General features: G+C 42.5%; 1 long non-coding RNA gene across 1 annotated transcript; it reads left to right on the top strand.

Annotated features, from left to right (window-relative positions):
- Positions 1-245: 245 nt before the first annotated feature.
- Positions 246-18,421, top strand: LOC147373833 (uncharacterized). Its single transcript, XR_015162172.1, has 2 exons — positions 246-500; positions 17,990-18,421. It is a non-coding gene; the product is annotated as an uncharacterized LOC147373833 (long non-coding RNA).
- The last annotated feature ends 9,031 nt before the right edge of the window (positions 18,422-27,452 follow it).

Raw genomic sequence — 27,452 nt, forward strand, 5'->3', positions numbered from 1 at the left:
GGCGTCAACCACCATCAGGTGCATTTGGCAGAGTCAAAGGCAGGCAGGGGAGTGGAAAAAATGTGTAGTCAGAATGGGGAAGGCTTCAGGGAAACCCTGAGAGGAGGTTGTTGGCTTAGGAAGGCTGGAGGTGGGCTAACAATGGGGTATCTTATGTGATTGGTTTGGAGAGCAAATGTGGCTTTCTCTGATTGGTCCTGAGTTGAAGCCAGGGCAAATATGAGAGACGTTTGCAGTCATGACTTGACCAAATCCTGACTGTTCTGGGTCAGTTCTTGCAGAGGCTGTGGTTTGGCTTCCTGGAGTGATTGCTGTGGGTCAGATACATGATCTGCCCATTGTCTGCCTGTATTTTCCATCCCTGCAATATTTGCAGTGTTTCATTTAAGCCCCATCACAATCCCATGAGATTGTTAATATTCTTACTTCAGCTTTATGAATGAGAAGTGGAGTTGCAAAGAAGTTGGGTAACATGCCCAAAGTCAAGCAGCTAAGAAGAGGTAAGTCTGGGTCTTAAACCTATGCAGACTGACTGCAGAGCCCTGGGTTTTTCATTAATATGCCATATTCTGTCTCTGCTCTACAGAAAAAGCAATGGTAGAAATTGACAAGCTGTTTAAAATTCTTATGGAAATACAAAAGACCTAGAATAGCCAAAATGACTTTGAAAGAGAATAGAGTTGGAGGACTACTGAATTTTAAGACTTCTTATAAAATTATATGTAGATGTGTTGTGTATATGTGGAACTGATTTTTGAAAAATATCCAAAGACACAATTTAATGGAGAAATGATGTTGTTTCAATGAATGAGACTGGACAATAAATTTTCATCTATACCTCATACCAAAAATTAAGTCAAAATACATCATAGACCTAAATGTAAAATCTAAAACTACAAAGCTACTAGTAGAAAACATAGGAGAAAATCTTTGTGACCTTTCATTAGACAAGTATTTTGTAAATAAGACACTAAAAACACAATCAATAAAATTTTGATAAATTGGATTTCATCAAAATTTAAAACTTCTGTTCTTGAAAAGACACTGTGAGAAAAATGAAAAGATAAGCTGCAGACTGGGAGAAAATATTTCCAAAACACATATCTGATGAAGGATTAATGTCTGAAATATAAAGAGCTTTGAAAATTCAATAATAAGAATAGACAACTCAATTTTTTTCAGTGGGCAAAAAATTTTGAACAGATATTTTCAAGAAGATATAAAGATGGCAAATAAGCACATGAAAAGATGCTAAACATCATTAGTCATTAAAGAAATGCAAATTGAAATCAGAAAGAGAAAAAATACAAAGAGATATTGCTATATACTTATTAGAATGCCCAATTAAAAAGGCTGATCATACCAAGAGTTGACAAGGCTGTGGAGGAACCGGAACTCTCATAAATTGTTAATGGGAGTATAAAATGGTACAATCACTTTAGAAAACAGTTTGGTAGTCTCTTAAAAAGTTAGGCACACCTACCATACGATCTAGCCATTTCACTCCTATCCATTAACCTAGGGGGAAAGAAAGTATGTGTCCACACAAAGCGTGTGAATGTACATAGCACTTTTATTTTTAAGAGCGAAAAATTGTAAACAACTCAGAAGTCCATCAACAGGTAAACTGATTAGAAAACCTCAGTATATTCATATAATGGAATATTAATCATCAATAAAAAGTAAAAAAAAAAATTGGTAACAGCTTGAGAGAGAGGTAATTCACATACCTTAAAATTCACCCATTTAATGTATAAAAGTCAAAAGTTTTTTGACTCTGTTCACAGAGTTGTGCCACCATCACCATGATCAACTTGAGAACATTTTATCACCCCACAAAGAAAAGCTGTACACCTTCAATTTCCCCTCAACTTTTGCCTGCAGGTCCAGGCAATCACTAATTTACTTTCTCTATATATGTCTTTGCCAATTCAGAACATTTCGTTAAGAGATGGAATCATGTAATATTGTTTTTGTGTGTACGTGTCTTTCTTCCACTTGGCATAATGTGTCCAGGTTCAACCATGTTGTAGCATGTACCAGTACTTTATTCCTTTTATGGCGGAACAATATTTCATCGTATGAATATATCACATTTGATTAATCCATTCATCATATGGTGGACATTTGGGTTGTTTCCATATACTGGCTATTATGAATAATAGGCTTCCCTAGTGGCTCAGTTGGTAAAGAATCTGCCTGCAATGGGAGACCTGGGTTCAATCAACAGGTTGGGAAGATCCCTTGGAGAAGAGAATGGCAAACCACTCCAATACTCTTGCCTGGAGAATTCCATGGACAGGAGAGCAGGGCAGGATATAGTCCACGGGATCACAAAGTGTCAAACACAACTGTGTGACTTTCACTTTCATTATGAATAATGCTGCCATGAACATTTGTGTAAAAGACATATGCACATATTTCATTTTGGCGGGGGGTATAAATGTAGAAGTGGAATTGTTGGGTCAAATCCTAAGTCCCTGTTTAACTTTTTGAGGAACCACCAGACTATTTTCCAAAGTAGTTGCACCATTTTAGAGTCACTCAGTTGTGTCCAACTCTTTGTGACCCCATGGACTAATAGTCCATGGAATTCTCCAGGCCAGAATACTGGAGTGGGTAGCTGTTCCCTTCTCCAGAGGATCTTCCCAACCCAGGGATCGAACCCAGGTCTCCCACATTGCAGGCAGATTCTTTACCAGCTGAGCCACCAGGGAAGCATTTTACATTCCCACCAGCAATGTATATGAGTTACAATTTCTCTGCATACTCACTTATACTTCCTATTATCTGACTTTAACTATAGCCATCCTAGTGAGTGAGAAGTGGTATCTCATTGTGGTTTTGATTTGCATTTCCCTGATTACTAATGATGTTAAGCATCTTCTATATACATTTGTGTATTTTCTTGGGAGAAATGTCTATTTAGATCCTTTGCTCATTTAAAAAATTGGATTGTCTTTTATTATTGAGTTTTAAGAGTTCTTTACATAGTGTAGATATAGTCCCTTATCAGAGGAATAAATGATTAACATACACAACAATTCAGATGAGTTTCAAGATAATTGCACCAAGTGAAAAGGGAAAGAAACTAGACCAAACAGTAAATACTGTAGACTATGTAAAATTCTAGAAAATGTGAAATAATCTATAGTTACAGAAAGCAGGGAGAGTCTAGGGTGAGGTACAGAAAGGGAGGGTTTACAAATTTGGTACAAAGAAACTTGGGGATGATGTTTATTTTTGTTATCTTCACTGTGGTGATGGTTTCATGAGTATATATGTAAATCAAAACTTATCAAATTATATGCTTTAAATATGTACAGTTTACTGGGCTTCCCTGGTGGCTCAGACGGTAAAGAATCTGCATGCAATACAGGAGACCTGGGTTCATTCCCTGGGTTGGGAAGATCTCTCTGGAGAAGGGGACAGCTACCCACTCCAGTATTCTGGCCTGGAGAATTCCATGGACTGCATAGTCCATGGGGTCGCCAAGAGTCTGACACAACTAAGCGATTTTCAGTAACTTTTCAAAGCTATTTTAAAAGAATCCAAGGGACTATACAGTTCTCTGTTGCTTCATTTTGTCACGTCACTGTTTCTTCACCCTGAAAGCTCCCTCCCAACTGGACTCCACACCCCTTCCCCATTTATCTTGCTCTTCTACCCTCACTGTGTTCTCCAACATCTCCTGTCCCACTTGACTCTATCACAGTACACACCTTGTCTCCTGCCACGTTTATTGGTGCTTCTCTCCCTACTTCTTCCCAGGTCCTAGGACAGTGCACACTTGAGGCGCTTGCAGAATTCAGCCCAGTGTTTCAGTTCTGTTTAATGCGATAGTTAAAAGCACACACTCTGAGACAGACAGCTTGGGTTCCAATCCTGGTTTTCCTATCAGGACCTTGTGTGCGCTAAGTTGCTTAGGTTGTGTTCAACTCTGCGACCCTATGGACTGCAGCCCGCCAGGCTCCTTTGCCAATGAGATTCTCCAGGCAAGAATACTGGAGTGTGTTGCCGTGTCCTCCTCCAGGGGATCTTCCAGACCCAGGAGAGTCTCCTGCAACTCCTCTATTGCAAGTGGATTCTTTACCACTGAGCCACGGGGGAAGCCCTTTATGTCTTCAGTTCAGTTCAGTTCAGTCACTCAGTCCTGTCCGACTCTTTGTGACCCCATGAACCACAGCACGCCAGGCCTCCCTGTCCATCACCAACTCCCGGAGTTCACCCAAACCCAGATCCATTGAGTCAGTGATGCCATCCAACCATCTCATCCTCTGTCATCCCCTTCTCCTCCTGCCCTCAATCTTTCCCAACATCAGGGTCTTTTCAAATGAGTCAGCTCTTCGCATCAGGTGGCCAAAGTATTGGAGCTTCAGCTTCAACATCAGTCCTTCCAATGAACACCCAGGACTGATCTCCTGTAGAATGGTCTGGTTGGATCTCCTTGCAGTCCAAGGGACTCTCAAGAGTCTTCTCCAACACCATAGTTCAAAAGCATCAATTCTTTGGTGCTCAGCTTTCTTTATAGTCCAACTCTCACATCCATACATGACCACTGGAAAAACCATAGCCTTGACTAGACTGACATTTGTTGGCAAAGTAATGTCTCTGCTTTTTAATATGCTCTCTAGGTTGGTCATAACTTTACTTCAAGAAGTAAGCGTCTTTTAATTTCATGGTTGCAGTCACCATATGCAGTGATTTTGGAGCCCCCCAAAATAAAGTCAGCCACTGTTTCCAATGTTTCCCCATCCATTTGCCATGAAGTGATGGGACCAGATGCCATGATCTTTGTTTTCTGAATGTTGAGCTTTAAGCCAACTTTTTCACTCTCCACTTTCACTTTCATCAAGAGGCTTTTTAGTTCCTCTTCACTTTCTGCCATAAGGGTGGTGTCATCTGCATATCTGAGGTTATTGAGATTTCTCCCCACAATCTTGATTCCAGCTTGTACTTCCTCTAGCCCAGCGTTTCTCATGATGTACTCTGCATATAAGTTAAATAAGCAGGGTGACAATATACAGCCTTGACGTACTCCTTTTCCTATTTGGAACCAGACTGTTCTTCCATGTCCAGTTCTAACTGTTGCTTCCTGACCTGCATATAGGTTTCTCAAGAGGCAGGTCAGGTGGTCTGGTATTTCCATCTCTTTCAGAATTTTCCACAGTTCATTGTGATCCACACAGTCAAAGGCTTTGGCATAGTCAATAAAGCAGAAATAGATGTTTTTCTGGAACTCTCTTACTTTTTCGATGATCCAGCAGATGTTGGCAATTTGATCTCTAGTTCCTCTGCCTTTTCTAAAACCAGCTTGAACATCTGGAAGTTCACGGTTCATGTATTGCTGAAGCCTAGCTTAGAGAATTTTGAGCATTACTTTACTAGCATGTGAGATGAGTGCAATTACGTGGTAGTTTGAGCACTCTTTGGAATTGCCTTTCTTTGGGATTGGAATGAAAACTGACCTTTTCCAGTCCTGTGGCCACTGCTGAGTTTTCCAAATTTGCTGGCATATTGAGTGTAGCACTTTCACAGCATCATCTTTCAGGATCTGAAATAGCTCAACTGGAATTCCATCACCTCCACTAACTTTGTAGTGATGCTTCCTAAGGCCCACTTGACTTCACATTCCAGGATGTCTGGCTCTAGGTGAGTGGTCACACCATCGTGATTATCTGGGTCATGAAGATCTTTTTTGTACAGTTCTTCTGTGTATTCTTGCCACCTCTTCTTAGTTTCCTCCGATATAAAAGGGGCATAAAATGAGTGCTCACCTTGTAGGGTTGGTGTGATGATTAAATGAGGTAACGTATGTAAGATTCTTAGATAAGTTCTCGGCACATGGTAAACACAGGTAGGGCTTCCCTGGTGGCTCAGTGGTAAAGAATCTGCCTACAATGCAGGAGACCCAGGTTTGATCCCTGGGTTGGGAAGATCCCCTGGGAGGGCATGACAACCCTCTCTAGTATCCTTGCTTGGAGAATTCCAAGGACAGAGGAGCCTGGCGGGCAATTGTCCACGGGGTCACAAAGAGTCGGACACAGTTGATGTGACTGAGCACTCACGCATGCAAGCATAGGCAATTTTTTGCCATTATTTATTCTTGGAATGAGATTTGCCAAACTTGGAGATTTGCCAAAAATTGTTTAGGCTGCTATTTCTGGGAGAGAAAAAACTTTCAGGCTGTTTGGGAAATAGCTTCATCATTGTTTTCTCTTTGTGATAGAGTCTATTGCTGCTGGCCCTTCTCTTGTTAAAAATTCTGATTGGTGATTTTTGTTTGTTGTGTTTTTCCCTCCATGGTAAACATTGAGGGCATGGTGAACCTGTTACTAAAAGGAGGTGAAACGGTAGCACAGGAACAAGATTATCACACTGAACTGAAAATGAACTGAAATATGCTCTGAGCCTTTCAACATTTGTTGTTATATGAACCCGGGTCAGGGAATAGTATGGGCTTTCCTGGTGGCTCAGTGGTAAAGAATCTGCCTGCGATGCAGGAGACCCAGCTTTGATCCCTGGGTCGGGAAGATGCCCTGGATAAGGGCATGGCAACCCACTCCAGTATTCTCGCCTGGAGAATTCCAGGGACAGAGGAGCCTGGCAGGCTACAGTCCATGGGATCGGACACAACTGAAATGACTAAGCAGCAGCAGCAGCAGCAGCAGCAGGGAATGGTACACTCCAAAAACTGTTTTTCCAGCCATCTTTTTTGGTCAGAAATTTGTTAACTCACTCCATCATAGTCCATCAGCCCTGTGAAAACAAGGTAGAACTCTATATCCATCAGAGCACGCTACCCCAGCTCACCTCTCTGCTTTCCCTTTGCTTGTTGCCCCAGCCTTGAAAGAGTTCTCTTTCCCTAGTAAAGCTTAATCCATCACCAGTGCTGAGTGGTATTTTAGAATGCACTCTAAATCCTGGAACACAGCAGGTGATGACCCGGAAGAGCTCCCATGGCATGACAGAAACACACTGAGAGTCCTGCGGTCTGTTCCTTTGTCTCACTTACTGTTTACTGTTGGCCTGGAGACCAGGATGATTCTCTGAGCAGAGAGGTCCCTACAGGATAATTAAAAGGTAATAAAAACATTTTCAGAAATTAAACCTAGGACGTGTACTTAGCTCTAGCTAAATCTCGACACTAATTGGCTTCCTTTGACCAAATTCTGAGGTCTTCTTCTAAAACTTTTAAACATTTCTAAATTATTTTTATTGTGGTAAAAAAAAAATGTATGACATAAAATCCTAACCATTTTTAAGGGTACAGAACAGTACCATTAACTATATTTACATCATTGTGCAACCAATCTCCAGAAATTTTTCATCTTGCAAAACTGAAACTCTGTATTCATTAAGCAACTCCACATTCTTCCCAGCTCCTGGCAACCATCATTTTACTTTCTGTTTTTATGAATTTGACTATCCTAGTTACTCCCATAAGTGGAATCACACTGTATTTATCTTTTGTGACTGGCTTAATTTACTTAGCTCAGTGTCCTCAAAATTCATCCATGTTGTAGCATGTGTCAGAATTCCTCTTTAAGGCTGGATAATATTCCACTGTATGTGTATACCACATTTGTTTACCCATTTATCTGTTAATGGACATTTGGATTGCTTCCATCCCTTGGCTGTTAAGAATAGAACATGGGTATACAAATAAGTTTTTAGGTTCCTGTTTTCAGTTTTTTTTTGGGGGGGGCAAAAAATGAAATTGTTGGCTCATATGGTAAAGCCTTCCATTCTTATTGTGAAAAAAAAAATCACATGCAAAAGAATGAAGTTCTCATAGGACATACAAAAATTAGCTCAAAATGGATGTGTTGGGCTGCATCCCACTGGCCTGCAAGGCCTGTACTTGCCCAACTTCAAGATCAGAAAAAAGATCCAGGAATCGGTGACAGAGACATCAGGCGTTTAATGGATGAGGGAGCTCAAGTGACACCCCACCACAGGCAGCAGATAGCAGGCAGGATAAGGGAGTAGTCTTCACTACCACAGGAAGAGGGAGTTTTCCAGTTGTGGGGGAATTGATATCAGTTTGGCTCATCAATTGCCAAGGAAACTATCATAGTGGAGATAGTTCTGATCTAAAGATTAGGACGATCACTAGCTGGGGCCAAGGGGAGTTCAGTTCAGTTCATTTACTCAGTGGTGTCCAACTTTTTCTGACCCCATGGACTGCAGCGTGCCAGGCCTCCCTGTCCATCACCAACTCCCAGAGCTTACTCAAACTCATGTCCATAGAGTTGGTGATGCCAATCAATCATCTCATCCTCTGTGATCCCCTTCTTTTCCTGTCTTCAATCTTTCTAAGCATCAGGGGCTTTTCCAGTGAGTCAGTTCTTCACATTAGATGGCCAAACTCCGGGTGTTGGAGTTTCAGCTTCAGCATCAGTCCCTCCAGTGAATATTCAGGACTGATTTCCTTTAGGATGGACTGGCTGGATCTCCTTGCAGTCCAAGGGACTCTCAAGAGTCTTCTCCAACACCACAGTTCAAAAGCATCAATTCTTCGGGGCTCAGCTTTCTTTATAGTCCAGCTCTCACGTCTATACATGACTATGGGAAAAACCATAGCTTTGACTAGACAGTCCTTTGTTGGCAAAGTAATGTCTCTGCTTTTTAATATGCTGTCTAGGTTGGTCATAGCTTTTCTTCTAAGGAGCAAGTGTCTTTTAATTTCATGGCTGCAGTCACCATCTGCAGTGATTTTGGAGCCCTCCAAAATAAAGTCTGTCACTGTTTCCATTGTTTCTCCATCCATTTGCCATGAAGGGATGGAACCGGATGCCATGATCATAGTTTTCTGAATGTTGAGTTTTAAGCCAACTTTTTTGCTCTCCTCTTTCACTTTCATCAAAAGGCTCTTTAGTTCTTCTTCTCTTTCTGCCATAAGGGTGATGTCATCTGCATATCTGAGGTTTTTTATATTTCTCCCAGCAATCTTGATTCCAGCTTATGCTTCATCCAGCCCAGCATTTCTCATGGTGTACTCTGCATATAAGTTAAATAAGCAGGGTGACAATATAAGTATTTACTGATTAGGCTCTGTGATTAAGAGGGAAAGTCACTCAGTTGAGTAAGGTGTAGGTGAGGCAGGGACTGGTCAAGCATGGGATGAACAGGGAGCAAGAGAACAATCATTGGGGCTGGCCAACTTATATAGTTCAGTTCAGTCGCTCAGCCATGTTCGACTCTTTTCGACCCCATGGATTGCAGGATGCTAGGGTTCCCTGTCCATCACCAACTCCCAGTCTTGCTCAAACTCATGTGCATTGAGTTGGGGATACAATCTAACCATCTCATCCTCTGTTGTCCCCTTCTCCTCTTGCCTTCAATCTTTCCCAGCATCAGCGCCTTTTCTAATGAGTCAGTTCTTCACATCAGGTGGCCAAAGTATTGGAGCTTCAGCTTCTGCATCAGTCCCTCCAATGAATATTCAGGACTGATTTCCTTTATAAGATGTAAAATATAAAACTATTAAATTCCTAGAAGAAAACATGGGGTAAATCTTTATGACCTTGGATTTGGCAAAAGATTCCTAGAAATGACACCAAAAAACATAAAGAGCAAAAGCAACAAGTAGACAAATTGGACTTTGATAAAAATTTAAAAGTTTTGCGCTTCAAAGGACACTGGCTTAGTCCATTCAAACTGCTATAACAAACTATCACAAACTGAACAGCTTATTAAAAAAAAAAACAGAAATCCTCACTGTTTTGCAGGCTGAAAGTCTGAGATCAGGGTGCCAGCATGGTTGGGAGAGGGCCCTTCTATGGGTCGCAGACTTCCTGTTGGGATCTCACATGGCAGAAGGGACTAGGGAGCTGGGGGGGGGGGGGGGTCTGTTTTATAAGAGCATAATGCCATTCACGAGGGCTGCAGTCTCCTGACCTGAGCATTTTCCAATGGCCCCACATTCTAATACCATCACAATGAACATTATGATTTCAACATATGAGTTTTGAGTGGTGCAAATATTCAGCATGCACTATCAAGAAAGTGAAAGATGATCTACAGAGTGGAAGAAAATATTTGCAAATCATATGGGATAAGAGACTTGTATCCATGTATATGGACGGCTGAGTCCCTTTGCTGTTCACCTGAAACTATCACAGCATTTTTAACAGGCTATACCCCAACACAAAATAAAAAGATTTTTAAAAAAGACAGACTTGTATCCAGTATATATAAAGAACTGTTATAACTCAGTAATAAAAAAGATAACCCTAAAAATAAAAAAAGAAGAAAGAAAGAAAGAAAAAGATAACCCAATTTAAAATGAGCAAAGGCTCTGAATGGGAATGAAGTATTATTGACCCATGCTATAGTGCAGATAAATCTTGAAAACCTCAGGCCAAGTGAAAGAAACCAGTCAAAAAAGGCTACATAAATACATAATTCCATTCACATGAAATCTGCGCAATAGGGAAATCTCCATATAGATAACATAGGTTAGTGGTTGCTGAGGGCTGGGGTGGGGAGAAGAGGGCTTGGGGAGAGGAATGATAGCTAAAGGGGATGAGGATTCTTTTGAGGTGATGAAAATTGTTCTAAAATTGGTGACAGTTGTACGTATCATATCTGTGAATCTATTAAAAATCATTGAATTGGAACTTTTAAGTGGGGGAATTGTACCATATATGAATTATATCTCCATAAAGCTATTTATGAAGAAATGCAAAAAAGCAAAGAAATGCAAAAAAGCAAAATGGCTGTCTGGGGAGGCCTTACAAATAGCTGTGAAAAGAAGAGAAGCGAAATGCAAAGGAGAAAAGGAAAGATATAAGCATCTGAATGTAGAGTTCCAAAGAATAGCAAAAGAGATAAGAAAGCCTTCCTCAGCGATCAATGCAAAGAAAGAGGAAAACAACAAAATGGGAAAGACTAGAGATCTCTTCAAGAAAATTAGAGATACTAAGGGAACATTTCATGCAAAGATGGGCTCGATAAAGGACAGAAATGGTATGGACCTAACAGAAGCAGAAGATATTAAGAAGAGGTGGCAACAATACACAGAAGAACTGTACAAAAAAGATCTTCATGACCCAGATAATCACAATGATGTGATCACTGACCTAGAACCAGACATCCTGGAATGTGAAGTCAAGTGGGCCTTAGGAAGCATCACTACAAACAAAGTTAGTGGAGGTGATGGAATTCCAGTTGAGCTATTTCAAATCCTGAAAGATGATGCTGTGAAAGTGCTACACTCAATATGCCAGCAAATTTGGAAAACTCAGCAGTGGCCACAGGACTGGAAAATGTCAGTTTTCATTCCAATCCCAAAGAAAGGCAATGCCAAAGAATGCTCAAACTACAGCACAATTGCACTCATCTCACATGCTAGTAAAGTAATGCTCAAAATTCTCCAAGCCAGGCTTCAGCAATATGTGAACCGTGAACTTCCAGATGTTCAAGCTGGTTTTAGAAAAGGCAGAGGAACTAGAGATCAAATTTCCAACATCTACTGGATCATCAAAAAAGTAAGAGAGTTCCAGAAAAACATCTATTTCTGCTTTATTGACTATGCCAAAGCCTTTGACTGTGTGGATCACAACAAACTGTGGAAAATTCTGAAAGAGATGGGAATACCAGACCACCTGACCTGCCTCGTGAGAAATCTGTATACAGGTCAGGAAGCAACAGTAAGAACTGGACATGGAACAACAGACTGGTTCCAAATAGGAAAAGGAGTACATCAAGGCTGTATACTGTCACCCTGCTTGTTTAACTTATATGCAGAGTACATCATGAGAAACGCTGGACTGGAAGAAGCACAAGCTGGAATCAAGATTGCCAGGAGAAATATCAGTAACCTCAGATATGCAGATGACACCACCCTTATGGCAGAAAGTGAAGAGGAACTAAAAAGCCTCTTGATGAAAGTGAAAGAGGAGAGGGAAAAAGTTGGCTTAAAGCTCAACATTCAGAAAACAAAGATCATGGCATCTGGTCCCATCACTTAATGGGAAATAGATGGGGAAACAGTGGAAACAGTGTCAGACTTTATTGTTTTGGGCTCCAAAATCACTGCAGATGGTGACTGCAGCCATGAAATTAAAAGACGCTTACTCCTTGGAAGGAAAGTTATGACCAACCTAGATAGCATATTCTAAAGCAGAGACATTGCTTTGCCAACAAATGTCCATCTAGTCAAGGCTATGGTTTTTCCTGTGGTCATGTATGGATGTGAGAGTTGGACTGTGAAGAAGGCTGAGCGCCAAAGAATTGATGCTTTTGAACTGTGGTGTTGGAGAAGACTCTTGAGAGTCCCTTGGACTGCAAGGAGCTCCAACCAGTCCATTCTAAAGGAGATCAGCCCTGGGATTTCTTTGGAAGGAATGATGCTAAAGCTGAAACTCCAGTACTTTGGCCACCTCATGTGAAGAGTTGACTCATTGGAAAAGACTCTGATGCTGGGAGGGATTGGGGGCAGGAGGAGAAGGGGACGACAGAGGATGAGATGGCTGGATGGCATCACTGACTCGATGGACGTTGAGTCTGAGTGAACTCCGGGAGTTGGTGATGGACAGGGAGGCCTGGCGTCCTGCGATTCATGGGGTTGCAAAGAGTCAGACACGACTGAGCGACTGAACTGAACTGAACTGAAAGCTATTTGAGAAAAAGAAGAGGAGGAGTTTATTAGAAAGATACAGACTTGGGACTTCCCTGGCAGTCCAGTGGTTAAGGCTTCATGCATCCACTGCAGGAGGCACAGGTTTGATCCCTGGTGGGGGAACTAAGATCTCACATGCCTAGCAGCTCAGCCAAAAATAATGAGTCAATCAATCCAGAGACTTGAGCCACGTGCCAGACCAATTAAATTAGAAGATCTGGGGATAGCACCCAAGTCCCAGGAACCAGGATTTTTAAAAAAAGTACAGACTCATGTAACCCATGTACCACTAGGGTGGGGCTGAGCCTGTTGAGCCCTCAAAGTTTGAGAAAAAGAAGTGGGGGAATTGATCAGATATAGACTTGGGAATTACTTGGGAATTCCCTGGCCATCCAGTGGTTAAGGCTCTGTGCTTCAGCTTGGCCAAAAAAAAATCGATCAATGCTGAAACTGGCCCAGAGGAAGGGTCCTCACAAAATTCCTAATTTGAAGCATTAACACCACCTGGAAACCCTTGGAAAAGCAGACCCTTGGACCACTGAGGAGACCGACTGTATCACAAACTCTAGGGGTGGGGCCCAAAAAAACAGTGTTTTAAGGGGATGCTGATGCAGGCTCAAGTTTGAGAACTACTTGGGCACCATGGGGAAGCCAGGAAGTTTCCTCCTCACCTCTGCATGTGTTTCTTTTGGGGCACGTGTTTCCTTTGTTGCTACAGATTTTCTGTTTTGCACATTCTCCCTGACACCTAACAGTAGTCTTCACTGTAGGAAAGTGTTGTTAGTGTTCAGTCACTAAATTGTGTTCTACTCTTTGTGACCCCATGGACTACAGCATGCCAGGCTCCTCTGTCCTTCACGTCTTCCAGAGTTTGCTCAAATCCAAGTCCATTGAATCGGGGATGCTAACTAATCATCTCATCCTCTGTTGCCCTCTTCTCCTTTTGCCTTCAATCTTTCCCGGGATCAGGGTCTTTTCCAATGAGTCGGCTCTTCGAATCAGGTGGCCAAAGTATTGGAGCTTCAGCTTCAGCATAAGTTCTTCCAATGAATATTCAGGGTTGATTTTCTTTAGGGTTGACTGGTTTAATCTCCTTGCAGTTCTAGGGACTCTCAAGAGTCTTCCAGCACCACAATTCAAACACATCAATTCTCTGGCACTCAGCCTTCTTTCTGGTCCAACTTTCCCATCCATACATGACTATTGGAAAACCATAGCTTTGACTATTCAGACCTTTGCTGGCAAAGTGATGTCTTTTCTTTTTAATATGCTATCTAGTTTTGTATAACTTTTCTTCTAAGGGGCAAGCATCTTTTAATATCACGGCTGCAATCACTGTCCACAGTGATTTTGGAGACCAAGACAATAAAATCTGTAGGCAATGGCCACCAGTTCCCAAATTTAAATCTCTTTAGAAGCACTAGCCAAACTGAGACTAGCATCCAGTTCCAACTGAAAATTCTGGGGGAGGAAGTCAGGTGCCCCAGCTTATATCAGCAAGCTCCTCAAGGTTGTTCCTAGTATAACCCTGGAATGGGGTTGGGAAGGGCCAGTTCCCAGAAAAGAGGAGAGAGAAGCAGACAAAACAATGAAGATCTCTCATGGGAGCCAAGAGAAGGAAATCTGTGGTGATTAACCACTGAGGGTTTGCCTGGGACTTTCCTAGATTTAGCACTGAGAGCCTAATGTCTTGGGAAACCCCTGGGTCCTGAGCAAACTAGAACAATTGGTCACGTGAGAATTGAACAGTGGGGTGGGAAGGGAGGGCCTTTCACTCTGGAGAAGTACAAAAGGAAAAGAAGGAGCTGGTGAGATTCTCAAGTGGGGGCATTTGGAGATGGTGTGTTTTTGGTTGTCACCACGACTGGAACTGGGGTGTGCTAGTGATACTTCGTGAAGCTTGAATCACACTTGCACGAGGAAAAATGGTCCTGCCCCAAATGCCAGTAGCTCTCCTGCTGAGAAACTCTCCAGTGACTAAATGAACACACGGCCAACAAACTAGGTGCATATTAGAACCACCTAATCCCTGGTGGCTCAGGCGGTAAAGCGTCTGCCTGCAGTGCAGGAGACCGGGGTTCGATCCCTGGGTTGGGAAGATCCCCTGGAGAAGGAAATGGCAACCCACTCCAGTACTCTTGTCTGGAAAGTTCCACAGACTGAGGAGCCTGGTAGGCTACAGTCCATGGGATCACAAAGAGTCTGACATGCCTGAGTGACTTCACTTTCACTTTCAATCCCAGACCTAGCCCCAGGGCTTCTGATTTAAGTCGTCTAGGGAGGTACCCCGGAGAAGGCAATGGCACCCCACTCCAATACTCTTGCCTGGAAAATCCCATGGATGGAGGAGCCTGGTAGGCTGCCGTCTCTGGGGTCGTGAAGAGTCGGACACGACTGAGCGACTTCATTTTCACTTTTATGCATTGGAGAAGGAAATGGCAGCCCACTCCAGTGTTCTTGCCTGGAGAATCCCAGGGACGGGGGAGCCTGGTGGGCTGCCGTCTATGGGGTCTCACAGAGTTGGACATGACTGAAGCAACTTAGCAGCAGCAGGGAGATACCCAGGCATTGGAGCTGTTTAAAATACCCCCAGGTGATTTTAATGTGCAACTGGGTTGATAGGCGCCATTGAAAATCAAGTGACATCAGAGAGAGATGAGTTTTGGAAGGTGAAGTATTGGGGCGCTGGGTGAGGAGGGAAGTTGGGATGTCTGATGTTGTAGAGAGATCTAGAAGCCTGGGGGACAATATTGAGGACATTGGATTTGTTCATGGAAATAGGCCCTGGAGTCTGGTTGCAGCAGCATAAAACCAGAGCAGGTATGTGATCAGTGCCTGCTAAGCAGAGTGGCAGGGAGGGTAAGAGTCATAAAGCGGATCTAAATATCTAATTTCTTCCAGAAGCAAGAGCCAGCTGGTAAGCATTTTGGCCCCAGAAAGTGTGTCAGTGTTTATTGGTGCTTGGCTGGTGAAGTAGCCAAGTCTTTGGCTTGTTGATTGCCTGGAGAGATCATTAATACACCATTCCTCCTATATTTGAAAAGACTTGGTTTGGGGGTAAGAACCTGTGATTTCTAAGTGTCTCAATAAGACCATAAGTGACAGTTTGACTCCATATCTTTGTAAAATGCTAATTGCTTTACAGCTGCTTCGTGTGGGCGCTAAGTTATGTCCAACTTTCTGGGAGCCCATGGACTGTAGCCCACCAGGCTCCTCTGCCCATGGAATTTTCCATGGCAAAAATACTGGAGTGGGTTGCCATTCCCGTCTCCAAGGGATCTTCTTGACCCAGATATCCAAACCAGGTATCCTGCATTGTAGGTGGATTCTTTACTGTCTGAGCCACCAAGGAAGCACTTAGGGTTGTTTACAATGAGCCAAGGCACGTTCATGTGATCTTGTGCCTCCTTGTAAGTTGGATGGGTAAGAATCATGTTCCTTTTGGCAGGGGAATCCAGCTTAGGAAAGTAGTTATTGATACGCAGAGTCACATAGGACTTCCCTGTAGCTCAAATGATAAAGAAGCTGCTTGCAATGCGGGAGACCTGGGTTCAATCCCTGGGTCAGAAAGATCCTCTGAAAAAGGGAATGGCAACCCACTCCAGTATTCTTGCTTGGAGAATCCCATAAAGAAGCCTGGTGGACTACAGTTTGTGGGGTGGCAAAGAGTCGGACACAACTGAGCGACTAACACTTACTTAGAGTCACAAAGCTAGAAGAAGGTGCTGCTGGGACTGGTACCTGGGGTCTAATGTTTAGGATCGCCCTCCTTCCACCATGCCATATAAGGAAGAGTTATTTTTTTTTTCTCCCTGTAGCCAGCTGGTGTGTGTGCGTGTGGATGCTCAGGCTTTAAGTTGTGTCTGACTCTTTGAGACCCCATGGACTACGGCCCGCCAGACTCCTCTGTCTGTGGCATTTTCCAGGAGCCTTCTGCATTTGTGAGGGGAGTGTCATCTTCCATCAGCCTGACTGGGTGACAGTTTGACTCACATCATATGAGCACCAGTGTATTGCTTAACACACTAAAGTAAAGCTGGATTAAAAGTCAATAAACTGTGGATATTATATAACATAAAAAAATCAATCTTGTTGTGATAAGGCTACTTTTCCCCTCCTCTATGTCTGGCTTCCAAAGAGAAGAGTTAACCAGGGAAGGAAGACTTTGTGAGGGATTAAGGAGAAGGAGGGTGCTGCTCAGGTGGCACTAGTGGTAAAGAATCTGCCAGCCAATGCAGGAGATGCGCAGAAGAGACACGGGTTTGGTCCTTGGGTTGGGAAGATCTCCTGGAGCAGGAAATGGCAACCCACTCCAGTATTCCTGCCTGGAGAATTCCACGGGCAGTGGAGTCTGGTAGGCTATAGTCCATGAGGCCACAAAGAGTCGGACATGACAGGGCACAAGAAGGAACGAGGGGCAGGTGGGCGGACACTTACTGAACTGTGTATGTTTTTTCTCTACCATTGCCCTTGGGTTCTCTGTACAGTATTTTTTTTTTTTTTTTCCTGAAGAGAGTATCACTTTGTGAATGTTCAGAAAAATTCCAACATGTGTAGTGTTTTGCCACCCCATTCAGAACATCGCTCTTTGAACCAGGCTCCTTTCGACTGTGGACAGTTAATTCATGTTCTTCCTGCTCCATAGAAATTTACAATCTCTATTCCCCATCCTCCTCTCCCAATTCCTCTCACCAGTTTGAATTTGCTTTGCAAGGTAAATTGGCGGCAAAGCTGCCCATGACTGAGGAAATTCTGAGCTGGAGAGCCACACAAAGGCAAATGCTGTCCTCAGCACGTGAGCCCCGGATGTGGGTTTAATGGAAGGAAAGAGGTTTAATACTGGGTTTATGACTGTCTTGGGCTCTGCAGCTGGAGGAATATGATACAGGATATGTGCCCTATGGGTTGAAGTTGGGCCAGAAGAGGTCTGTGCTGTGCGGCCTTTGGGCCAACAGCCACCAAGATTCTGTTGACAGTGGCTCCTGATGGTTATGACTTCAAGTTTACAGTGTCACTGTTTGGGGAAAAAAAACAACCATGTTGATTTTGAGAAAATATATTTGTTAAAAGTGTAAATAATCATGATAAAGAAAAATTCAAGTCATAGAAACATTATTAATGCATTTAGCAAATATTTATTGTGTTCCTGCCATATGCTGAAAGCACTGGGGATACGACGTTACTGAGAGCTTCTGTGTTAACAGAGGGAAAAGCCAAAAAATAATAAAAATATGGAATGTGTCACGTGGTGATAAATGCTGTGAAGAAATAAACACAAAAAAGAAAGTAGAAAGTAGAAACCACTCAAAAGTCCATCACTGCAACTAACCTGTGTTAACATTCAGTTGAAAATTCTTCCAGATTCCTCTCTGCTGCTGCTGCTGCTAAGTTGCTTCAGTCGTGTCCGACTCTGTGCGACCCCATAGACAGCAGTCCACCAGGCTTCCCCGTCCCTGGGATTCTCCAGGAAAGAACACGGGAGTGGGTTGCCATTTCCTTCTCCAGTGCATGAAAATGAAAAGTGAAAGTGAAGTAGCTCAGTTGTGTCCGACTCTTCACGACCCCATGGACTGCAGCCCACCAGGCTCCTCCGTCCATGAGATTCTCCACGCAAGAGGACTGGAGTGGGATGCCATTGCCTTCTCCAGATACCTTTCTACCTATATAGAAACTTAGGTATGATTTCCTGTCAATGAGTATTTTTACATGCTGAGTCATAACCTGTTTCTTTTTCAATAATATTTTGATATCTTTTCATGTCAATAAATAAAACAGACATAATTTTTCCAGTTATGACATTTGTTTTAATTTGCAAAATTTCAGAGAAGTAGAGACAATGGTATAGTGACCACAATTACCTACTCCCTGTGTTTAATAATTGTTAATATATTTGATTAATCTATTTTTTGGGGGAGGACTTATGCTAAATTACAGTCTTTGTGAACATCTTACTTGTCCTGTTTCTACCCCAGTGGGGTGAAGGGCAAGTCAATTCTGACACCATCTGTAGTATCAGACTCCACAGGCTGAAAGGCTCAGTCTGCCTCACTACCCTCACTTTGGATGTCAGCCTTACTTCAGGAGTCCCCAGGCCACCTGCACTACTGAGCAACTGGTTACAAATTCAAGGGTGCCCACTACCCCCATAGGTTTGAAATTCTTCTTGAAAAAAATCACAGAACTCAGTTAAGTGCTACACTTATACCTGAAGTTTTACTTAAAAGGCTATACATAGGGCAAGTTGTGGGAAGAAGACACACCTGTTCTGTCTTGGTGGAGTCAGGATATGTCACCATTCTGGCATACAAACGTGTTCCTCAACCAGAAATCTCTACTGAACTTTGATGTCCACTGTTTTGATCAGGGTTTCATTACCATTATATTGATATCAGTGTTACTGATTGCACTTAATCTAGCCTAATCTTAATCTTGCAACCCTCTAATCACCTGATTAGTCTTTCAAGTAACCAAACCTTGTCATTTCATTGTTGAACTGTTCTTTATATATTCTGGATAATGACCAATCCCTTGAAGAGATCTCTAGTCTTTCCCATTCTTTTGTTTCCTCTATTTCTTTGCATTGTTCACTGAAGAAGGCTTTCTTATCTCTCCTTGCTATTCTCTGGAACTCTGCATTCAATTGGGTATCTCTTTCCCTTTCTCCTTTGCCTTTCCCTTCATTTCTTTTCTCAGCTATCTGTAAGGCCTCTCAGACAACTATTTGCCTTCTCACATTTCTTTTTCTTGGGGAGGGTTTTGATCACTGCCTCCAGTACAATGTTACGAACCTTTGTCCAAGTTCTTCAGGCACTCTGTCAGATCTAATCCCTTGAATCTATTTGTCACTTCTACTGTATAATTCTAAGGGATTTTGATTTAGGTCATCCCTGATTGTCTAGTGGTTTTCCCTACTTTCTTCAATTTAAGTCTGAATTTTGCAGTAAGGAGCTAATGATCTGAACCACAGTCAGCTCCTGGTCTTGTTTTTGCTAACTGTAGAAAGTTTCTCCATCTTTGGCTGCAAAGAATATAACCCATATGATTTTGGTATTGATCATTTGCTGATGTCCATGTGTAGAGTCATCTCTTATGTTGTTGGAAGAGGGTGTTTGCTATGACCAGTGCGTTCTCTTGGTAAAACTGTTAGCTTTTGCTCTGCTTCATTTTGTACTCCAAGGCCAAAATTGCCTATTACTCCAGGTATCTCTTAACTTCCTCCTTTTGCATTCCAATCCCCTATGATGAAAACGACATCTCTTTTTATCTGTTTGTTTGTTCTGCTGCTGCTGCTGCTAAGTCGCTTCAGTCGTGTCCAACTCTGTGCGACCCCATAGACAGCAGCCCACCAGGCTCTGCTGTCCCTGGGATTCTCCAGGCAAGAACAATGGAGTGGGTTGCCATTTCCTTCTCCATTGCGTGAAAGTGAAAAGTGAAAGTGAAGTCACTCAGCCGCGACCGACTCGTGGCGACCCCATGGACTGTAGCCCACCAGGCTCCTCCATCCATGGGATTTTCTAGGCAAAAGTACTGGAGTGGCGTGCCATTGCCTTCTCCTTGTTTGTTCTAGAAGATCTTATAGGTCTTCACAGAACCATTGGACTTCAGTTTCATTGGCATTAGATGTTGGGGCATAGACTTGGATTGCTGTGATGTTAAGTGATTTGCCTTAGAAACGAACCAAGATCATTCCATTGTTTTTGAGACTGCACCCAAGTACTTCATTTTGGACTCTTTTGTTGACTCTGAGGGCTACTCCATTTCTTCTAAGGGATTCTTGTCCAAAGTAGTAGATACAATGGCCATCTGAATTAAATTCACTCATTACCATCCATTTTAGTTCTCTGATTCCTAAGATGTTGATATTCAATCTTGCCATCTCCTGCTTCACCACATCCAATTTACCTTGATTCATGGACCTAACATTCCATTTACTGTGCAGTATTGTTCTTTACCGCATTCTTTACTTTCACCACCAGACACATTAACAACTGAGCACTGCGTCCACTCTGGCCCAGCTTCTTCATTATTTCTGGAGTTATTTCTCATCTCTTCCCCAGAAGCATATTGAACACCTATTGACCTGGGGGTCATATCTTTTTGCCTTTTCGTATTGTTCATGGGGATCTCAAGGCAAGAATACTGAAATGGTTTGCCATTCCCTTCTCTAGTGAACCATGTTTTGTCAGAAGAAGTTAAGAAGAGGTGGCCAGAATACACAGAAGAATTATACCAAAAAGGTCTTAATGACTTGGATAACCATGGTGGTGTGGTCAGTCACCTAGAGCCAGACATCCTGGAGTGGGAAGTCAAGTGGGCCTTAAGAAGCATCACTACAAACAAAGCTAGTGGAGGTGATGGAATTCCAGTTGAACTATTTCATTCTAAAAGATGATGCTGTGAAAGTGCTGCACTCAATATGCCAGCAAATTTGGAAAATTGAGCAATGGCCACAGGACTGGAAAAAGTCAGTTTTTTTTTTTTAAAGGCTTAAAATGTATTTTAATAAGTTCATGTTGCATTATTCATTTCTCAGAAAAACTTCAAAGGTATTAGGGACAAATCAAACATGGTACACCAATAAAAAATGCACAGCATAACTCCCTAAGACAGGCAAAGCTAAGAGCTACCGTCTGACATTCAGCATACAGCAACCCTGTTCTCAAGATTGTACTAGGCCTATCCAGAAAGTTGTGAATGGTAACATCACAGACACAAAAGGGCCATTTCTGGGTTGTCCTTACCCAAGAAAAAGATGAAGGCAAGTTTAACACAAGATTTTTAAAAGATACACTAAATGAAAATCTCTAAGAGAAAACGTCTTCCTTGGGACATGAAAGGGTAATATATGGGATATAACAGAACTGTATGTGTGTTGTCTGTGACCTCTGTGGACATGTGCCTGAATTCCCACCTGGGAGTGATTGGAACAGTGGGGCCAAGGCCACTGGGGGATGTTTGGTTTTTGTGGTATATGTGGCAGGATCTCTGGGGTGAGACAGTGCACTAAGTCGTGTCCGACTCTTGCGACCCCATGGACTGTAGCCTGCCAGGCTCCTCTGTCTATGGGATTCTCCAGGCAAGAATACTGGAGTGGGTTGCCATTTCCTTCTCCAAAAAAGTCAGTTTTATTCCAATCCCAAAGAAAGAAAATGACAAAGAATGTTCAAACTACTGTACAACTGAGCTCATTTCACATGCTAGCAAGATTATGCTAAAAATCCTTCAAGCTAAGCTTCAACAGTACAAGAACTAAGAACTTCCAGATGTACAAGCTGGATTTAGAAAAGGCAGAGGAACCAGGACAATATAAAACCTTGTGCGCACCAGGACCCAGGGACCCCACAAAAGACTGAGCCAGACCTGCCTTTGAGTGTTTGAGTGTCTCCTGAGAAGTCACAGGTCAGCAGTGGCCTGCCGTGGGGACAGGGGCTCTGGCTGCAGCAGATCTGGGAGGCGCAGTGTGGGAGCCCCACTATAGAGCTATCGGGCAGACAACCGACAAAGTGGAGAACAATTATACCAAAGAAGTTCTGGCACTGTGCAAAAGGTTAAGGGCCCACAACAGATTTCCCAACTTGGGGATCCGGCAAAGGGAATGAGAACCCCCAGGGACTTGGACCTTGAAGGCCAGTGGGATTTGATTACAGAACAGGACTAGGGAAACAGACTCTCAGTTCAGTCACTCAGTCGTGTCCAACTCTTTGCAACCCCATGGATTGCAGCGTGCCAGGCCTCCCTGTCCATCACCAACTCCCAGAGCTTACTCAAACTCACGTCCATAGAGTCGGTGACGCCATCCAACCATCTCATCCTCTGTCGTCCCCTTCTCCTCCTGCCCTCAATCTTTCCCAGCATCAGGGTCTTTTCCAATGAGTCAGTTCTTCACATCAGGTGGCCAAAGTATTGGAGTTTCAGCTTCAGCATCAGTCCTTCCAATGAATATTCAGGACTGATTTCTTTTAGGATGGACTGGTTGGATCTCCTTGCAGTCCAAGGGACTCTCAAGAGTCTTCTCCAACACCATAGTTCAAAAGCATCGTTCTTCAGTGCTCAGCTTTCTTTATAGTCCAACTCTTGCATCCATACATGACTACTGGAAAAACCATAGTTTTGACTTTTAGAAAGACCTTTGTTGGAAAAGTAATGTCTCTGTTTTTTAATATGCTGTCTAGGTTTGTCATAGCTTTTCTTCCAAGGAGCAATTGTCTTTTCATTTCACGGCTGCAGTCACCATCTGCAGTGATTTTGGAACCAAAAAAAAAAAAGTTTCTGTTTCCATTTTTTCCCTATCTATTTGCCATGAAGTGATGGGACTAGATGCCATGATCTTAGTGTTTTGAATGTTGAGTCTTAAGTCAGCTTTTTCACTCTCCTCTTTCACTTTCATCAAGAGGCTCTTTAGTTCTTCTTTGCTTTCTGCCATAAGGGTGGTATCATTTGTGTATCTGAGGTTATTGATATTTCTCCCGGCAATCTTGATTCCAGCTTGTGCTTCATCCAACCCAGCATTCCGCATGATATACTCTGCATATAAGTTAAATAAGCAGGGTGACAATATACAACCTTGACATACTCCTTTCCCAATTTGGAACCAGTCTATTGTTCTATGTCCAGTTCTAACTGTTGCTTCTTGACCTGCATACAGATTTCTCAGGAGGCAGGTAAGGTAATCTGGTATTCCCATCTCTTTAAGAATTTTCCACAGTTTGCTGTGATCTACACAGTCAAAGGCTTTGATGTAATCAATAAGGCAGAAATAGATGTGTTTCTGAAATTCTCTTGCTTTTTCTATGATCCAAAGGATGTTGGAAATTTGATCTCTGCCTTTTCTAAATCCAGCTTGAGCATCTGGCAGTTCACAGTTCACATACTGTTGAAGCCTAGCTTGGAGAATATTGAACACTACTTTGCTAGGGTGTGAGATGAGTACATTTGTATGGCAGTTTGAACATTCTTTGGCATTGTTCTTCTTTGGGATTGGAATAAAACTGACCTTTTCCAGTCCTATGGCCACTGCTGAGTTTTCCAAATTTGCTGGCATATTGAGTGCAGCACTTTCACAGCATCATCTTTTAGAATGAAATAATTCAACTGGAATTCCATCACCTCCACTAGCTTTGTTTGTAGTGATGCTTCTTAAGGCCCACTTGACTTCACATTCCAGGATGTCTGGCTCTAGGTGAGTGATCACACCACTGTGGTTATCTGGGTCATTAAGATCTTTTTTGTATACCTCTTCTCTGTATTCTTGCCACTTCTTCTTAATATCTTCTACATCTGTTAGGTCCATACCATTTCTGTCCTTTATTGTGTCCATCTTTGCATGAAATGTCCCCTTGGTATCTCTAATTTTCTTGAAGAGATCTCAAGTTTTTCCTGTTCTATTATTTTCCTCTATTTCTTTGCACTGATCACTGAGAAAGGCTTTCTTATCTCTTCTTGCTATTCTTTGGAACTCTGCACTCAGATGGGTATATCCTTCCTTTTCTCCTTTGCCTTTCACTTCTCTTTCTCAGCTATTTGTAAGGCCTCCTCAGGCAACCATTTTGCCTTTTTCTATTTCTTTTTCTTGGGGATGGTCTTGATCCCTTCCTCCTGTACAATGTCATGAACCTCTGTCCATAGTTCTTCAGGCACTCTGTCTATTAGATCTGATCCCTTGAATCTATTTTTCACTTCCACTGTATAATCCTAAGGGATTTTAATTTAGGTCATACTTGAATGGTCTAGTGGTTTTCCCTACTTTCTTCAATTTAAGTCTGAATTTGGCAATAAGAAGTTCATGATCTGAGCCACAGTCAGCTCCCAGTCTTGTTTTTGCTGACTGTATACAGCTTCTCCATCTTTGGCTGCAAAGAATATAATCAATATGATTTCTGCATTGATCATCTGGTGATATCCATGTGTAAAGTCTCCTCTTGTGTTGTTGGAAGAGGGTATTTGCTATGACCAGTGCTCTTGGCAAAACTCTGTTAGCCTTTGACCTCCTTGTTTTTAAGGAAGTCAGCATTACCTCATCATAGTTTGGCCTTAAGCCAAGCTACAGGGAGTGAACACAGCCCCACCCATCAACAGAAAATTGGATTAAAGATTTAATGATCAGGCCCCACCTATCAGAGTAAGACCCAGATTCCCTCAGAGCCAGTCCCACCCATCAGGAAGCTCCCACAAGGCTCTTTTCCTTATCCATCACAGGGCAAACAGAATGGAAACCACAATTACAGAAAACTAAACAAACTGATTTGGAAAAGGCAATGGCACCCCACTCCAGCACTCTTGCCTGGAAAATCCCATGGATGGAGGAACCTGGTGGGCTGCAGTCCATGGGGTCGCCAAGAGTCAGACACAACTAAGCGACTTCCCTTTCACTTTTCACTTTCATGCATTGGAGAAGGAAATGGCAACCCACTCCCGTGTTCTTGCCTGGAGAATCCCAGGGGCGGGGAAGCCTGGTGGGCTGCCGTCTATGGGGTTGCACAGAGTCGGACACGACTGAAGTGACTTAGCAGCAGCAGCAGCAGCAAACAAACTGATTACTTGTATCACAGCCTTGTCTAACTCAATGAAACTATGAGCCATGCTATGTAGGGCCAAGACAGACCAGTCATGGTGGAGAGGTCTGACAAAATGTGGTCCACTGGAGAAGGGAATGGCAACCCACTGCAGTGTTCTTGCTTTGAGAACCCCATGAACAGTATGAAAAGGCAAAAAATAGGATACTGAAAGAGGAACTCCCCAGGTCAGTAGGTGCCCAGTATGCTACTGGAGATCAGTGGAGAAATAGCTCCAGAAAGAATAAAGAGGCTAAGGCAAAGCAAAAACAACGCCCAGTTGTGGATGTGACTGGTGATGGAAGTAAAGTCTGATGATGTAAAGAACAATATTGCATAGAAAATGGAATGTTAGCTTTATGAATCAAGGTAAATTGGAAATGGTCAAACAGAAGATGGCAAGAGTGAACATCATCAACATTTTAGGAATCAGTGAACTAAAATGGACTGGAACGGGCAAATATAATTCAGATGATCATTATATCTACTACTGTGGGTAAGAATCCTTTAGAAGAAATGGAGTAGCCCTCAAAGTCAACAAAAAGAGTCCGAAATGCAGTACTTGGGTGCAATCTCAGAAATGACAGAATGATCTCTGTTACCAAGGCAAACCATTCACTATCACAGAAATCCAAGTCTCTGCCCCCAACCACTAATGCCAAAGAAGCTGAATGGTTCTATGAAGACCTACAAGATCTTCTATAACTAACACCAAAAAAAGATGTCCTTTTCATTTTAGGGGACTGGAATGCAAAAGTAGGAAGTCAAGAGATACCTGGAGTAACAGGAAATTTGTCTTTGGGGTACAAAATGAAGCAGGGCAAAGGCTAACAGAGTTTTGCCAAGGGAATGTACTGGTCATAGCAAACATACTCTTCCAACAACACAAGAGAAGACTCTACACATGGACATCACCAGATGGTCAATACTGAAATCAGATTGATTATGTTCTTTGCAGCCAAAGATGGAGAAGCTCTATACAGTCAGCAAAAACAAGACCAGGAGCTGATTGTGGCTCAGATCATGAACTCCTTATTGCAAAATTCAGACTTAAATTGAAGAAAGTAGGGAAAACCACTAGTCTGTTCAGGTATGACCTAAATCAAATCCTTTACCATTATACAATGGAAGTGACAAATATATTCAAGGGATTAGATCTAATAGATAGAGTGCCTAAAGAAGCATGAGCAGAGGTTCATAACACTGTACAGCAGGCAGTGGTCAAAACCATCCCAAAGAAGAAGAAATGCAAAAATGCAAAATGGTTGCTTGAGGAGGCCTTACAAATAGCTGAGAAAGAGAAGTGAAAGGCAAAGGAGAAAAGGAAAGATATACCCATCTGAGTGCAGAGTTCCAAAGAATAGCAAGAAGAGATAAGAAAGCCTTCCTCAGTGATCAGTGCAAAGAAATAGAGGAAAATAATTGAACAGGAAAAACTTGAGATCTCTTCAAGAAAATTAGAGATACCAAGGGGACATTTCATGCAAAGATGGACACAATAAAGGACAGAAATGGTATGGACCTAACAGATGTAGAAGATATTAAGAAGAAGTGGCAAGAATACAGAGAAGAGGTATACAAAAAAGATCTTAATGACCCAAATAACCACAGTGGTGTGATCACTCACCTAGAGCCAGACATCCTGGAATGTGAAGTCAAGTGGGCCTTAAGAAGCATCACTACAAACAAAGCTAGTGGAGGTGATGGAATTCCAGTTGAATTATTTCATTCTAAAAGATGATGCTGTGAAAGTGCTGCACTCAATATGCCAGCAAATTTGGAAAACACAGCAGTGGCCATAGGACTGGAAAAGGTCAGTTTTATTGCAATCCCAAAGAAGAACAATGCCAAAGAATGTTCAAACTGCCGCACAATTGCACTCATCTCACACGCTAGTAAAATAATCCTCAAAATTCTCTAAGCCAGGCTTCAGTGATACATGAACCGTGAACTTCCAGATGTTCAAGCTGGTTTTAGAGAAGGCAGAGGACCCAGAGATCAAATTGCCAACATCCATTGGATCACTGGAAAAGCAAGAGAGTTCCAGAAAAACATCTACTTCAGCTTCACTGACTACACTAAAGCCTTCCCCTGTATACCTAACCACCTTACCTGCCTCCTGAGAAATCTGTATGCAGGTCAAGAAGCAACAGTTAGAATTGGACATGGAACAATGCAGTGGTTCCAAATTGAGAAAGGAGTACATCAAGCTGTATATTGTCACCGTGCTTATTAAACTTACAGGCAGAGTACAACATGTGAAATGCTGGATT

The sequence above is a fragment of the Bos grunniens genome, chromosome 4 (genome assembly GCF_055505025.1).
Source record: "Bos grunniens cultivar Pamir isolate PY7600 chromosome 4, Bosgru_T2T1.0, whole genome shotgun sequence".
Classification (NCBI taxonomy): Eukaryota; Metazoa; Chordata; class Mammalia; order Artiodactyla; family Bovidae; genus Bos; species Bos grunniens.